Source organism: Netta rufina, assembly GCF_964035555.1.
Source record: "Netta rufina genome assembly, chromosome: 2".
Lineage (NCBI taxonomy): Eukaryota > Metazoa > Chordata > Aves > Anseriformes > Anatidae > Netta > Netta rufina.
Genome location: NC_140124.1, coordinates 25686119 through 25699167, shown reverse-complemented (window position 1 = coordinate 25699167; position 13049 = coordinate 25686119).

Here is a 13049-nt window from a genome sequence, read left to right as displayed (position 1 = left end):
GTATATATTTTCTTCTCGATACCATTCTGTCTTTGGGGGTTCCTCTCTGATACTTGGAACAAAAAGATTCAAGATTTCTTTATCAAAACCTTGGTAAACATGGATTATTTAATCAACCACCCACATTGCACACACAGCGGAATGCTTGATTTTGGAGTGGCATGAGGATATTAATGAGGGGAATTATAATAAGAAAAGAAATCACTGAAGATAAAGCTTAACTGAAAAAAAAAAAAAAAAAACAAAAAAAAACACCACAGTCAAGCTGCCAAGATTTTCCTGTCATATTCTAATTATCTTTACAGGAAAACTTTTAGCCTTTATTGTATTTTTAAGAGTTGAAAGTAAAGGGAAGGCCAAGGTCCCAGCACCATGTCCAACACAGAAAATGACAACCCATTGTCTGACTGCAGATGTTGGTGGGGGCAGAAGCCATGTGTTGTAACTCACTTCCAAACTCTGCAGGTCTTGAAGAAGCACAGCAGTCACCTGGAGTATGTGGAACTGCATGCTGAAAACAATGGTCGTAGTCTCAGTGGTGCCCTCTGGGAAGTGAAAAACACATTCAAATTGTTCAGCACTAAAAATTTGTCTTCTCTTCCCATGACAAATTTCTATGGGCTATCAGCAGACCAGGTATTCGAGTGGTACCAGCTCCTGGGAACGGATCACCCTGGCAGCAGCAGGGGGCAAGAAGATTCCTGTAACAGTTACGGCATGAAATGAACAGGCTGTGACTACTTTAAAGCTGCTTTCAGATACTTGTTTATGTCTGAACTGAGACTCTAGAAGACTGAAGGCTCTATTGAGCAGGCACTATTATTTTATGCAGTTAAAAACTGCACTATTATTTTATGCAGTTACGCCCAGCAGGGTAGCAGGGCCATTGTCAAATACTATATTGTTAGAGCACATTTAAGAGCACATTTATGAAATCAACCAATCAACCAGTCGCAACTATCAATTCATGGTAGATTGGTCACCTGAATGCCAGTGCTTCAAAGCAGGAACACAAGTGTTTTGAACTAAAAAAATGCAGATCAACCTTCTGAGGCTGAAATGCTCAATCTTTGTTTGGATAAGGAGTCTGAAGCACCAAACAATGGGAGTGAAAAGCCTTGACTCCAGCAGCATCAAGATACTTAAGTATCTACCCGAAATCAATTATCCGGCTTGGAAATTTTGGTCTTGCACTCTGTTTCCTGAGGCAGAATATACAAAATAGGTCTATTCATAGTCTCATATAAGTGACAGCAATAATAATGATAAAGGAAAGCACCACCACCACCAAAATTTAGCACAGTGCTCATAAAAAGCAAATGCTGCTGGCTTACATCTCCTGATTTTTCCGTGCATTATATGTATTTTAATTTTTCTTTATGCCAATAGCATCTCAAAGGTTAACATTTTAGAGCTGAATTAAACTGCTGTAAAATTTTCTGTCTGGTATATCCCACACTACATTAAGAATAATATCTTTTCCATAACCTCATCTTACTTCTACTCTGTTGAATTTAATGAAAATGTTATATAAAACAGCACGGCTGCAAAATCCTAGCAGAAGATTTTTATTTTTCATTCTATTAACATTTCTCTCACATTTCTGCTTAAATGGCATCACTTTATTTTCTAAAGGCAAATGTACAATGTTGCTTTGGTTGGGATCATCTTCAGGGGGCTTGGATGGGTAAAGGGCACACCCTGCTGGCAGCTGTCTTCCCAGCAGTATAAAGTAATGGCCTGAAGAGCAAAGTACTTTGAAAATTATTAGTTAGAAGATTTGTTCAAAATTCATTGCTCACTGGTGCCACTGTAGCTCATCAAAACTTGTTTATAGCTGACCATTTGTTTTTTAAATTGGACTAACTTACAAAGTATTTCACAATTTCAGATATTTAAAAAGTGAATGGCTTTGCTTATAACAGCATATCTCTCTGGGTTTGGGGGGAACACAATGCAGTCAGAGGAAATACTCTGGTTATTGTTACAATGCTCAAATCCATCTCACTCAGGAAATTTAACTCTACTGTGACTGGGATGCAACTCATGTATTTTTCTGAGACTTTAAAAAATTTTAACTGCCTTCCTGAAACTAAGGTTTTTTTTTTTTAGAGCTTTAGTTTGCCCATACAGAAGGTTTTCTGTCTGAGTCACAATAAACTAAAAACAGGGCTACTGAAGACAAAATTGTCTCAGAATAAAGGTTGTCTCAATTAAAAAGCAGCAGTAGTTTAAACTTTGCGAGAAAAGTTAATAAAAACTGCATGAGGAAGAATTTAAGGTAATGTCAGTTAGCAGGTTGGTATCATACATAACTCAGAGCTGATTCAATGTGCTTCAGCTGCATATGCACCATGGATTCACAATGTTTTCCAGTTCCTAGTAAATCTTAACTATTTTCCCATAGAATGCTTTCTAAACCATACGCTTCAGATCATGTTTCATCTTTCTTCTGTCTGGCCTTGTACCCAGTTGCAGGTGCATTTCTAGGATGCTCTTGTGGAAGTACCAGCCCCAACTCTTACCTAACAATGCATGCTTTGGCTCAAGGACCTCACAACCCTCCAGCTCCTTGCCATTGTAATCCACGTGGACCCTGACAAACAGCTTTATTCCAGGATGCTCTAGGAGACATCTCAAGGTGTCCATCACTTTTGTATTCAGCACTCTAATCCGCAGGCATCATGAATTTACATGTAGCTATGGGTGTCTGAGAACTTCTGCCACTGTTGGCTGTGCTTTCCTGTCATCTGTGATCTCAAACCTGGAAAGGGTGCTCTCATTGCAAAAGGGCTTGTGACCATCATCTCAGGGGAGGGGGCAAGCTCCCTCTACAGCGCTGTTTGCCTACACTCCCTCTTGGGTCTTTCCTTCCAGAATATTCCTGTGCTCCCCAGAAACCTTTGTGGTGAATGAAAGGGGTGTGGAAGGGAGGAGGTTGGAAAACAAACATCTATGGCCCATCTTTATGTTTTATGTTTCCTGAGCAATTCTGGTTCAGTCATTCTGGCCATGAGAGGATGACTTGTCCCTTAGGTTGAAGCAGCCTTCTTGGTGTGCATGTGTGTTTGTTGCTTACCTACAACAATCTTAATTGCTCACCTGACAGCTGGTGCATTAACTGCAAGGTCCCATCCTGGCAGTGGATTTCAAACTCCATTCTCTCCTTAGTATTTTTCATCTGGGAGGTATGACCTGTAAAACCAGTTCAGATTTGCAAATTAAGTTACACTAGCTACTGTGTCATTCCTTTTAAACACTCATAGCTCTCAAGTTATTACTGTTCTTCAAACTTTCCATGTATGCAGAGGAAATTATTGAGGACAGTTGCAGAAGCTGCAATGAATGCCAGATTTAAAAAAAAAAAAAGCGCAAACCATAGTAATTAATTGCTATATGTGATATTAAATGACAAAATATTTCTCTACTATGAAGTAAATATTCAAAAGAAAGCTTCATGTTTTGAAATTAAAATTGAGATTTTACTCTTGAATTTTTAACCTCTCCTAATTTTTTTTTTTTTTTTCAGTCTTCTCAGTGCAGCAGCATGAGGACATTGTTGGCCTCTAGGTTGTGCTACTGAATTTACATTCTGAAGTGTTGTGTTTTTTTTTTTTTTTTTTTTTTTTTTTTGCTCTAGTAGCCTGGCTTGGGTCTCATATAAGAGAATAAATTCTATTCGTAAATCAAATGTTAACTTTTTCTCAAGTCAGCTTCAAATTTGGACCTACATTCCAAGAAACTTCATAATGGACTTGCAATATACAGTTAAATGAACCCTTTATATTACATGATAGCAATTCTGTTCTAACCCATTTATTTATTTAAAGATGCATAGCTGTTCTTTGAAATACTTATGCTATGTTGGATTTTTTTTTTCTTTACTATAATGATTTATCTCATAAATATCGCTAACATATATGGTTTCTATTGGGCAATTGCCACCAGTATTGATTTGAGCTTTATTGACCTTTGCCACAGAAATTATTTTGTTCTCAACACAAATCTCAGACTGTGAGAAGCACAGAGGTGTCATTGGATTGATTCTGTGAGATGTTGAGCACTTGATTTCAATGGGAGTTGCAAGTCCTTACACCTCTGGAATGGGAGGGAGGGGGGAATAAAAATGCAGATTACTTTTATCTGGCTTTAGCTGAAATGCATGAGAGATTTTAATATGAAAGAAACAAATTATTCAGGTTGAGAGAAGCTAGACAAGTTAATTGCATCCTTCAGCTTGTAGCATCCATGTAGGTCCCAATTAAGCAAACAACCTTCTTTTTGGAGGTTATGTTGTGAAGGTTGCTCTCACGTGATACTTTCAGTTGACTGCCTAAATAATTTGAAGCCTTTCATATGAGTGGTTTAAGCTCATGCCTTTTTTCTACTGCAGATCTTCCCACTGAAGTATCTGAGGTATATATTCCCACTGAAGTATGAGGGCCACTGAAGTATCTGAGGTGACAGCAGGTTTCACAGTGATATTCAAACACAAATATTTAACAAGGCCTTAGGACACCTAGCAAGAATCACAGCAGAAACAGAGACACGCTGTCTTTCCAGGGCACAACAAACCTATCTAGAAGAGACCCCACACAGTGAGTGTGCCTCACCTGTGCTTTTGCCTAGCCCTGCAAGGTGGCCTTGCAAAACTGCATCTTTTCCTGTCCATTTTCAGTTGTCACTTTTGTTTCCCAGCATATTTAAGTAAAAGTAATGTGCTAAGTCTTTTCACACTGGAACTCACCATTACTTATTTTTTGTTACAAATGTAGTGGAAGTTGGAAGAAATGTACATTTATTCTGTTAACATGATATCTGGACAAATCTTTTGTGCATATTGCATTTGATATTCCACACCAAACTGATTTTAAGTTTCTTGCACACTTAGGTAACCCCAAAATCACAATTTGTCTACATCATTTTTATTTAAAGCAAGATATATACAGAGCATTCTCTAGTATTTTTTTTTTTAGCATTCATTTGGTCTCCCTGTAGGACAAGACTAAAGCAAGGTACACTAACTATGCCTGTTACTGAGAAAAGTATAGGGTTTGTTAAACTGAAAGATACAATGCAAGAACCATCAGTTCTTTCTGACAAGCAGTGAGCAAATCAGGGTGATATATTTAATAAAATGTTTTATGTAAGAAAGAATAAATTAATCACTGTGATCATAATGATTTAAGGCAATGACTTATGTTATGAAATTTCCTTAACTACAGCTGAAGAATAGATGGGAGTCTTGTTGCCTTTTCCTCTCTTTTCAATTTTGCTGTTCAAAGAAGACCAATGCTTCAATTTGAACTACATGGTATAGTCTCCAACAACCTTCATCCCCAATTCAGCTGTGCTGCCACCCTGAACATTTGATTTTTTAATCTTTTTATTTTTCCAGATTTTGTATTGCTTCTTCAGCTTTCTTCTGTCTTCAGTTGCAACAAGACTTTTAGGAGCTGTGAGCCCAAACATTTCACTGAACTCAGATCCTGGGAATGAGCATCCTGATAAAGTGTTCTCAGAGGTCAAGACTGGAAGACTTTGTGATCCAAATTACAAGTTATGAGGCTTTGGAGTTGTCATTTGTGTCTCAAGTGACCTGAGTGCATGGGACTTAGAGCAAAAGGAACACTACAGCTCTCCAATCCCTGCTCCAGTTCTCCAATCTCTTTCTCCAACCCTCTTATCTGTTAAATATGCCTCTGGATGTTTATTTTAGATTTGTAAAGCCAGAGTTAAAAAATTACCTAAAGATAAGAGCTAAATTTTATTTCTCTCAGAAAATGAACCTTCAAATGGTCTTCATTGCTGTTACTGATATTAACATTACATGAATGACTTTTTTAATAAAGGTGAAAGGTGACCAATCTAAGCTGGAAGAACAATCTCTTCAGAATAAAACAACTTCCTCAAACATCTATGATCTTATCCTTCATGGTTTTGACTTTTTCTTTAACACAGAGAATTTGCCCTCATTTGTAAAAAGCAAATGATCAAAATGTAACATTTGCAATTTGCCACTCAAAAGAAAATTGAAGAGAAAAGAAACCAAAAAGAGAAGAATCTAAAGCTGTGATGGACTCCCTGCAACTGCCTACACTGCTAAATGAGGTCCTTGGAGGTGCTAATTTGCAGCAGAGGTAAAAGGGGCATAAGACCCTTTAGGAGGACTTGTTAGTATGGGCTACATAGGAAGACAGTGACCAGCAAATTGAAGGAAGTGATTGTCCCACTCTCCTTAGTTAGTGGGGCTACATCTCTGCCCACTTTTGGGTGCCCTACAACTGCTGGGAGGGAATTTACAGAGATACTGGAGCCAAATTCCACCGGGCAGTGTCAGATCCTATAGCAGGGGACAATGGTCACACACTGAGATTGGGAAGTTCATGTTGGGTGTTAAGAAAATGTTTTCTTTGGGTAATGCAGGGCAGGAACAGGTTGCTCATGGAGGTTATGGGATCTCCATCTTTGGGAGGTTTCATGTATGGCTAGATCAAGCCACATCTCATCTTATCCTGTGTTGGCAATAGCCCTGCTTCAAACAGATGTGTGATCAATACTTCTATGATTCTATGTGGACATTTCCACTTGTGCTGCCCTGCCATTACTGGAGCTAGTTGGAATGATTAGTGAATGCAAAACATTTGAAGTACATACATGCTTTCACGATCTGGTCTTTATTGTCAGGTTTTCACATCCAAAAATCTCAAATTTTAATTCCCAAATATATTTTCTACCAACATTCCTTTTCTGCTTTGTTCTAAATTCAATGCAGAATAAAAGGCACTTTTGAAAAGCTGATATGGATTGCAACCAATATCCTCTGGTTAATGTTCATCCTCTTGTCTTAGAAGAAACTCTGGAATACCAGATTTCAGCCTCTGCTTCCTGTGTTAATGCTTGTGTTTTAGGTCCCCTTTTCTTTCCATCATCTAACTTAGCCTTCAAGGTTCCTTTACTGTAAGTAAAAAACTATTGGTTTAAAAAACATGAAGCAAAGTTATGTTACTATGGAGATGTTTGCTATAATAGTAATACCTTATTATATGTTAAGATAATAGAATACTATACTCCATGAGAGGAAGGCACTTACAAACCTTGACAAATGCAAGGTGTGGTATTATATAATATTTAAACACAGGTGTAAAACACATGGAATACCCAGCAACATCTGTTTCTGAAGAATTCTATCTATATACAGTGAGAGAGTGAACATGAAAGAAACATATTCTTGTAGATGCAATTTCAAAATGTGTCTTATGCATGTTGATGTCATAGACATGGTGGTGTAAAAGCAAAAAGTGAGAGAGAAAAAGAAAAAAAATAATTCAATAAATGTATTAATAACCAGTGTCTGGGCTGGCCTCAAAATTTTGAAGAGCCTCTGAGGATTTGTGAGCACCTCAGGATAGATACTGAAAAACCTGGGTTTTCTAAACTGCATATCTAAGGACTTGCAATGAAATGCAAGATGAATAAATTCAAAGACCTGGAACAGATGTAAAAAGAGTAGATGGGGGCAGAAAATGTGAATATAAATCTGCTCCAAGACAAGCAGTTCCTTACAGCCAAGATTGTCCATGGTTCCCCCATATTTTTATTTATTTCTTTAAAACTTATTCAGCTTCAGTAGTCACCAAGTCTATCGATCTGTTTAAAGACTTAGTGTAGAAAGTAAGGCACAGCGGCAGTGTTGGGAGGCCTTACTGAAATTGTAGAACCAAAAGGTTGCACTGTTCTGCAACACTGACTTTATTAGCTCCACCCAGATTTTACTGGAGTAAAATCTGCATGAGCTGTTTGATACTAAACTTTTCCTTTCTTTCCCTAAGGGTATGTGTGCTCATATACATGAATACAGATGGGGTATAGAGTAGGAGGTGGAGGGCAGAGTTGGAACCTGCACACATTTGTGGAGCAGACAAGCCTGTTTTTATTTACTCCTCATGCTCCACTTTTCTGGAATGCGGCATTAAGAATAAAACTGTGTGTTACTAGATCACTATTATAGCCTTTGGGCCATCACTGCATATATGAACTTTGAGGGATATTGCTCTGCTTTTGAAAGGCAGCTTTTTCACAGCACAAGACATCTATTCCAACATTCCCAACATTAACTTCATGAGCATTGTTCCTTTCCCAAGGAGTAAAAAAAAAACTAACACCCATACCATTTTAGGTACAAAAAGGTGCAGATAATACTTATTACAATTATGCATTTGTGTGGATGGGCCTAACCACAAAGCTACTGGCTTTCTTAGTGAACACAGTCAGGAACAAAGGTCTTCATGACCTTCACCACAGGGTATCTGGTTGCTTATCATGACTATTTGCGTGCCAGCTGAATTGACTTAGCTTGGGTGCACTGGAGCAACACCAATGGGAAATTACACTGAAGTCTTCAGTGTGGCAGTCAACCTGTTATCAAAGTTGTATTGCCTTCCCTATTCACTAATCTAGTTCAGTTCAGTAGGTCTGAAAAAAAAATGTGATGCCATCCCACGATGGACTGGTGATTCTGGCTGGGGCCATGCCTTTTACTGTGGTACAAACACTGAAAAGCTATAAGGTACAGTGCTGCCCAGATGGAGAGGCTAAGCACAAAACAGGTGCATTTTCATTTTCCAGCCAAATGAACTCCATTTGAGAGAATCAAAACTGGATAGGAATCCTGTCTTTCTTCTTGAACTTTCAGAGGTCTCCATCATATACATAGCCAATGCTACCGCGTAGCACCTATTCCCTGTTTCTAGCAGTGCCATTTAAAAAATAGACAGCATTGTTTAAAATAATGATCAGCTTAGGTCCTCTTCCATATAACTGCACATGAAGCAAATAGCTGAATGGCAAATTGGCTTCTCTTCAAAAGTTTCCTAGCAACAAAACAGGTAATGCATAAAGCAGCAAGTCAGGCTGCGTACTGTCAGCATCTGAAATGATGAGTTATACACAAAAAAAACCCACACTCTTTATATAAGAGATACTTGTTCTAAGACTGAATGGTACCTGCAGGACTATTTTGTGAAAGTGAAGTCAGAAATATAAAAAGCTATGGGCCTCAGCACTCTGTTATTGCATTGTTATCCGCTCTAGTCAATACTTTGCAATTTTCAGATAAGAAAACAGAGAAAATTCAGACAAGAAGGGATAACAGCTGCTTGGTCCTTTGTTAATGAGTTTGTTATAAAGAGAGACAGCCATATTGTTAATGGGGCTTAATGTACAAATAGATGTTATGAATATCTCCTTAAAGCCTAGTCAAATGCCATGCCAAAATATTACTATGAAGTCATGACCACAATTACTGCTGTTTTGTTCTGACTCAAATATTGAAAAATGTAACTGTGCTTTGGAGATGTGGTGATTTACATACATATATATATATATATATATATGTTAATTTAAGGTACTTTGGGAGAAGGCCTGTGCTGGTTTTTGTTTGAACTGCATGGGCACAGCGGGCCCTGTAGGTGAGGCCAAGTGTGCAATCCAATTTACTGAGCTTTGGCACTCTGGTAGCACATTTTTTTTGTGTGTTTTTGCTCTGCTGTAGGGGGCCCTCCACCCCTCTGTGTGTAGCTATGTGCCAGCACACCTGCCTGGGTGTCTGCCCACCCTTACTTTCCCTTACAGGCCCCGTGGCCATGTCTGCAAGGCCATGCCCTGCATCTCCTCAGGGGTGGCTGCTGCCCTAAGCAGCTTGCTGCACATTCAGCCTCTTTAGGTTGTAGATCACTTCATGGCTTATAGACAGTGCAGCGGGAAAACCAGGATGCCTCTGCTGCGAAGTAAGAAAGGAACTCCGGTGTTTATTTATTACCTTTTCTGACAACTTCCTGTAACTACTTCAGGGGACTTTGTGATTGACTTTCAATATTACACAATTGTTCCTGCTTTTCCTTGTTTCATGTATGAGATTAATTTTATATTGAATTTCCTGGCTTCTTATTTTGACTCTAAGCCTTAGAGCCATCAAGCTTCATTTTATTAATCTCCATCCAGCAAGACTCACCATCCTCATGAGTGGCATCCTTAGCTTCACAATGATTCCACCATAAAAATCCTGTTCCTTGCATGTTTTGTTTCTGTCACATTTTGCTGTGCTTTGACAAAATAGCTGCAGTTCTTCGGAGATTTCATCTTTCTTGAGGAGTTTTTGCTTTTAGCACTCTTCCATGAAGTTGTTGGGATATGTTTTAAATAGCTGGAGGAGGAGATGACTTTGCAAAATACTTTAACTGCAAGGGTGAAGAACAAAACAAAACAAAAAACACAGGAGTTTCAAAGAATCAGAAACACCTCTGTAGGCAGTGGTGGGACTTTGGGTTATTTATAAAGACAGAGAGATATTGAGAGGGAGGAGTGCTTTTAGGAGCTTTGCCTTTTACCACTGGCTTCTGTGTGCAAGCAGCATGGCTGGGAGGCAGTGCAGGTCAGGCCTTGCTGCAGGAGGTTTGTCCCATCTTGGGGCCTGCCAGTGCTGTGACTTAATGCTGCAGCTGGGTCCCAAGCCACCAGGGAACAGCAGTGCCTGAAGTTTTGGGATCTTGAACATGTACTGGATATGCTCTGGAGTCTAAGAGAAACACACTGCTAGGGAGATTGAGGGAGTTTCTACCTGTTTGCTGCATGGGGAGAGCAGGGGCACTGAGGCAACCATCTCACCCGAGTACCTCTGTCCTTGCTGATGAAGGAGATTGCCTTGCCTTCACCACTCCGTTGCCTTGGTAAATGGAGTGGTGAAGATGTTTAATCACATGCAACTAATTAGCACCACCCACTATTTTTGGTTTGGCAAATGGAAATGACACCTTTTTAGGACTCTAAGCATGTGGATTAAATTGGTACAGTAATCTCTGTTTTTATCATCTGTGTACATAAGCAACGGCCAAGTAATCAAACACAGCAGTTTTTCCATGTTCAGTACGTTGAGGAAGATTAATCTGGAAGGGATAAAAAGCCTGAAACTGGTAGAAGTATCAATATATATTTAGTGCCATTTGAATGCACTAGGATAGCTACTCTCTCTGGCCTCCAGTGGCTGTTTCAGAAAAGCCTTCCACAGGTCCTGGTTCACACAGCCAGAGGCAGGGGGGTGTCTCAGCTCCCTTGGATGGCACTAGAGCCATCTTGGTACAAGCACAAGTTCTGTACTGCACAGCTGTTGTGACGGAGCCATGGTCACTGCAACTACACACCCATTCTGTCTCATGCTTGGGAAGACAAGAGCCTGTAGCACATGTCCACAAGGTGTCATGTCTCATGGTGAGGCTCCTCACTGAAATGGGACTCCCGGTTTTCCACCTGCACCCCAATTCTGCACGCTGTTCCCGTTTGTGTGATCAGATAGACTATCATGCCAGTATCATAGAAAATTAAGAGGTTTGCAATGAGTTTAAAAGTAGAAAAATGCATTTGCTAACTTGCAATTTCATATGGAGAGTTTGCAGGTAGAACAACCTTTAGGCTCAATAATTTTGTGAAAATTGTGTTGTAAGGCATTAGAGACCTGGCTCCAAACATCAGCAAAAATGCCAAGGTTTTTAGGTGCAGCAGAAATAGTTCTGGCTAAACGAGGCATAGAACAGTCAGAAAGGTAACTGTGTTATAAAAATGGATAATGAAGCCATATCATCAAGGAAAAGTCCTTTAACTGCTTTAAATGCTGTTAAGTGCTGAGATGGCAATTCCTTACTGACAGAGACACTGATTTAAACAATGGATTTTGACTATGGAATCAAGAGTCAGCTGTATCCTAATGGCATTTTGTCCTTTATTCTTCAAATCAACTAGCATTCACACATGTGCCCTCAGGAGACAGCAAGCAATTTCAGACTTCTAAGTTTCTGCAGATTTTGCACACAGCTTTTTATTGCCAGGAAAGAGGGGTCAGGTTTTAAGTAGTTCATACTGAAAATGCTAAATTGAATACACATGCAGCAGCTAATAGTACAGTTATTAGCTTTAGAAAGGCTCGACTATCACATTGGAGAATATGGGTCTTATGAATGGCTCTGATTCTCTAGTAAATTAGTTTCTTTTAAATCAATCCACCCTAAAATATTAACCAAATGGCAATAAAAAGGCAACAATATTTTCAATAGTCAATCCTGTATGTTCAACAAGAACAGTCACAGTGAGGGGCTAGATACAAGGAGACAGAGTCAGACCATGAAAAGCAAAATAAATTAGTGGGTACTGTGGATTTAGGGGAAAGGTGGGAAGGGCTAGGTCAGTCAGTGATCTTTAGGTGTTTGCTGAGGTACATACTGAAATCTGACAGACCTATAAGCCTTTGCTCAGTGTTGCAACTACTACCACCAGTCCTTCTGTTATTACTTTCACCTCCTTCCTAGTCTGAAACCTTTCTGGACAGTGTCTTGGCTGCAGGTATTTGCAGTCCAGCTGTGCAGTGTGCACTAACTATAGCTCCATGCTACAGCTCAGGGGAAAACTAGCTTTTTATCTACGTAGTTCACGCACACGTTGTGTTACTGAGAAGTCACCATTGCAGCTTCCAGTGATGTTCTAACTAAAGTTAGAAAGAACTAAAGGAGTCTGGAAGACCATAGGTCATTATAGTCCCAGTTGAGGTGAAATGCAGTGTGGTGGTGGTGAGGCATCAAGAGGAATGTTCATTAATCCAAGTGCAGGGTGGCAATGGCCAGGCATGTCAGTCACACTAAGGATAGGACCAGCCTTTGCACAGTGATGAGATTTTCATAAAGGATGACATTAAACACACCAAAGAAGACTTGAAATATAAGGACACATAATGGCTGATAAGAAAGAGGGTTCCCCATTCAGCAACCTTTGAGATTTGTCATCCTCAGCTGACACAAAAAAGCAAAATCTCAAAGATATTCTTCAGATGAATGTTTTTCAGGTATTAAAAAAAAGTTGAATAAAACTGGATTTAAGCAAAATGGGTTGTTTAAACAGATCAAAACATCTTGTTTTAATTTAATTGGTTTTAAATAATAACTTATTACTAAAATTCAACAGTGCTGCGTAAACAAGTCATTCTCAAGTGAAAAAATAAACTTTTT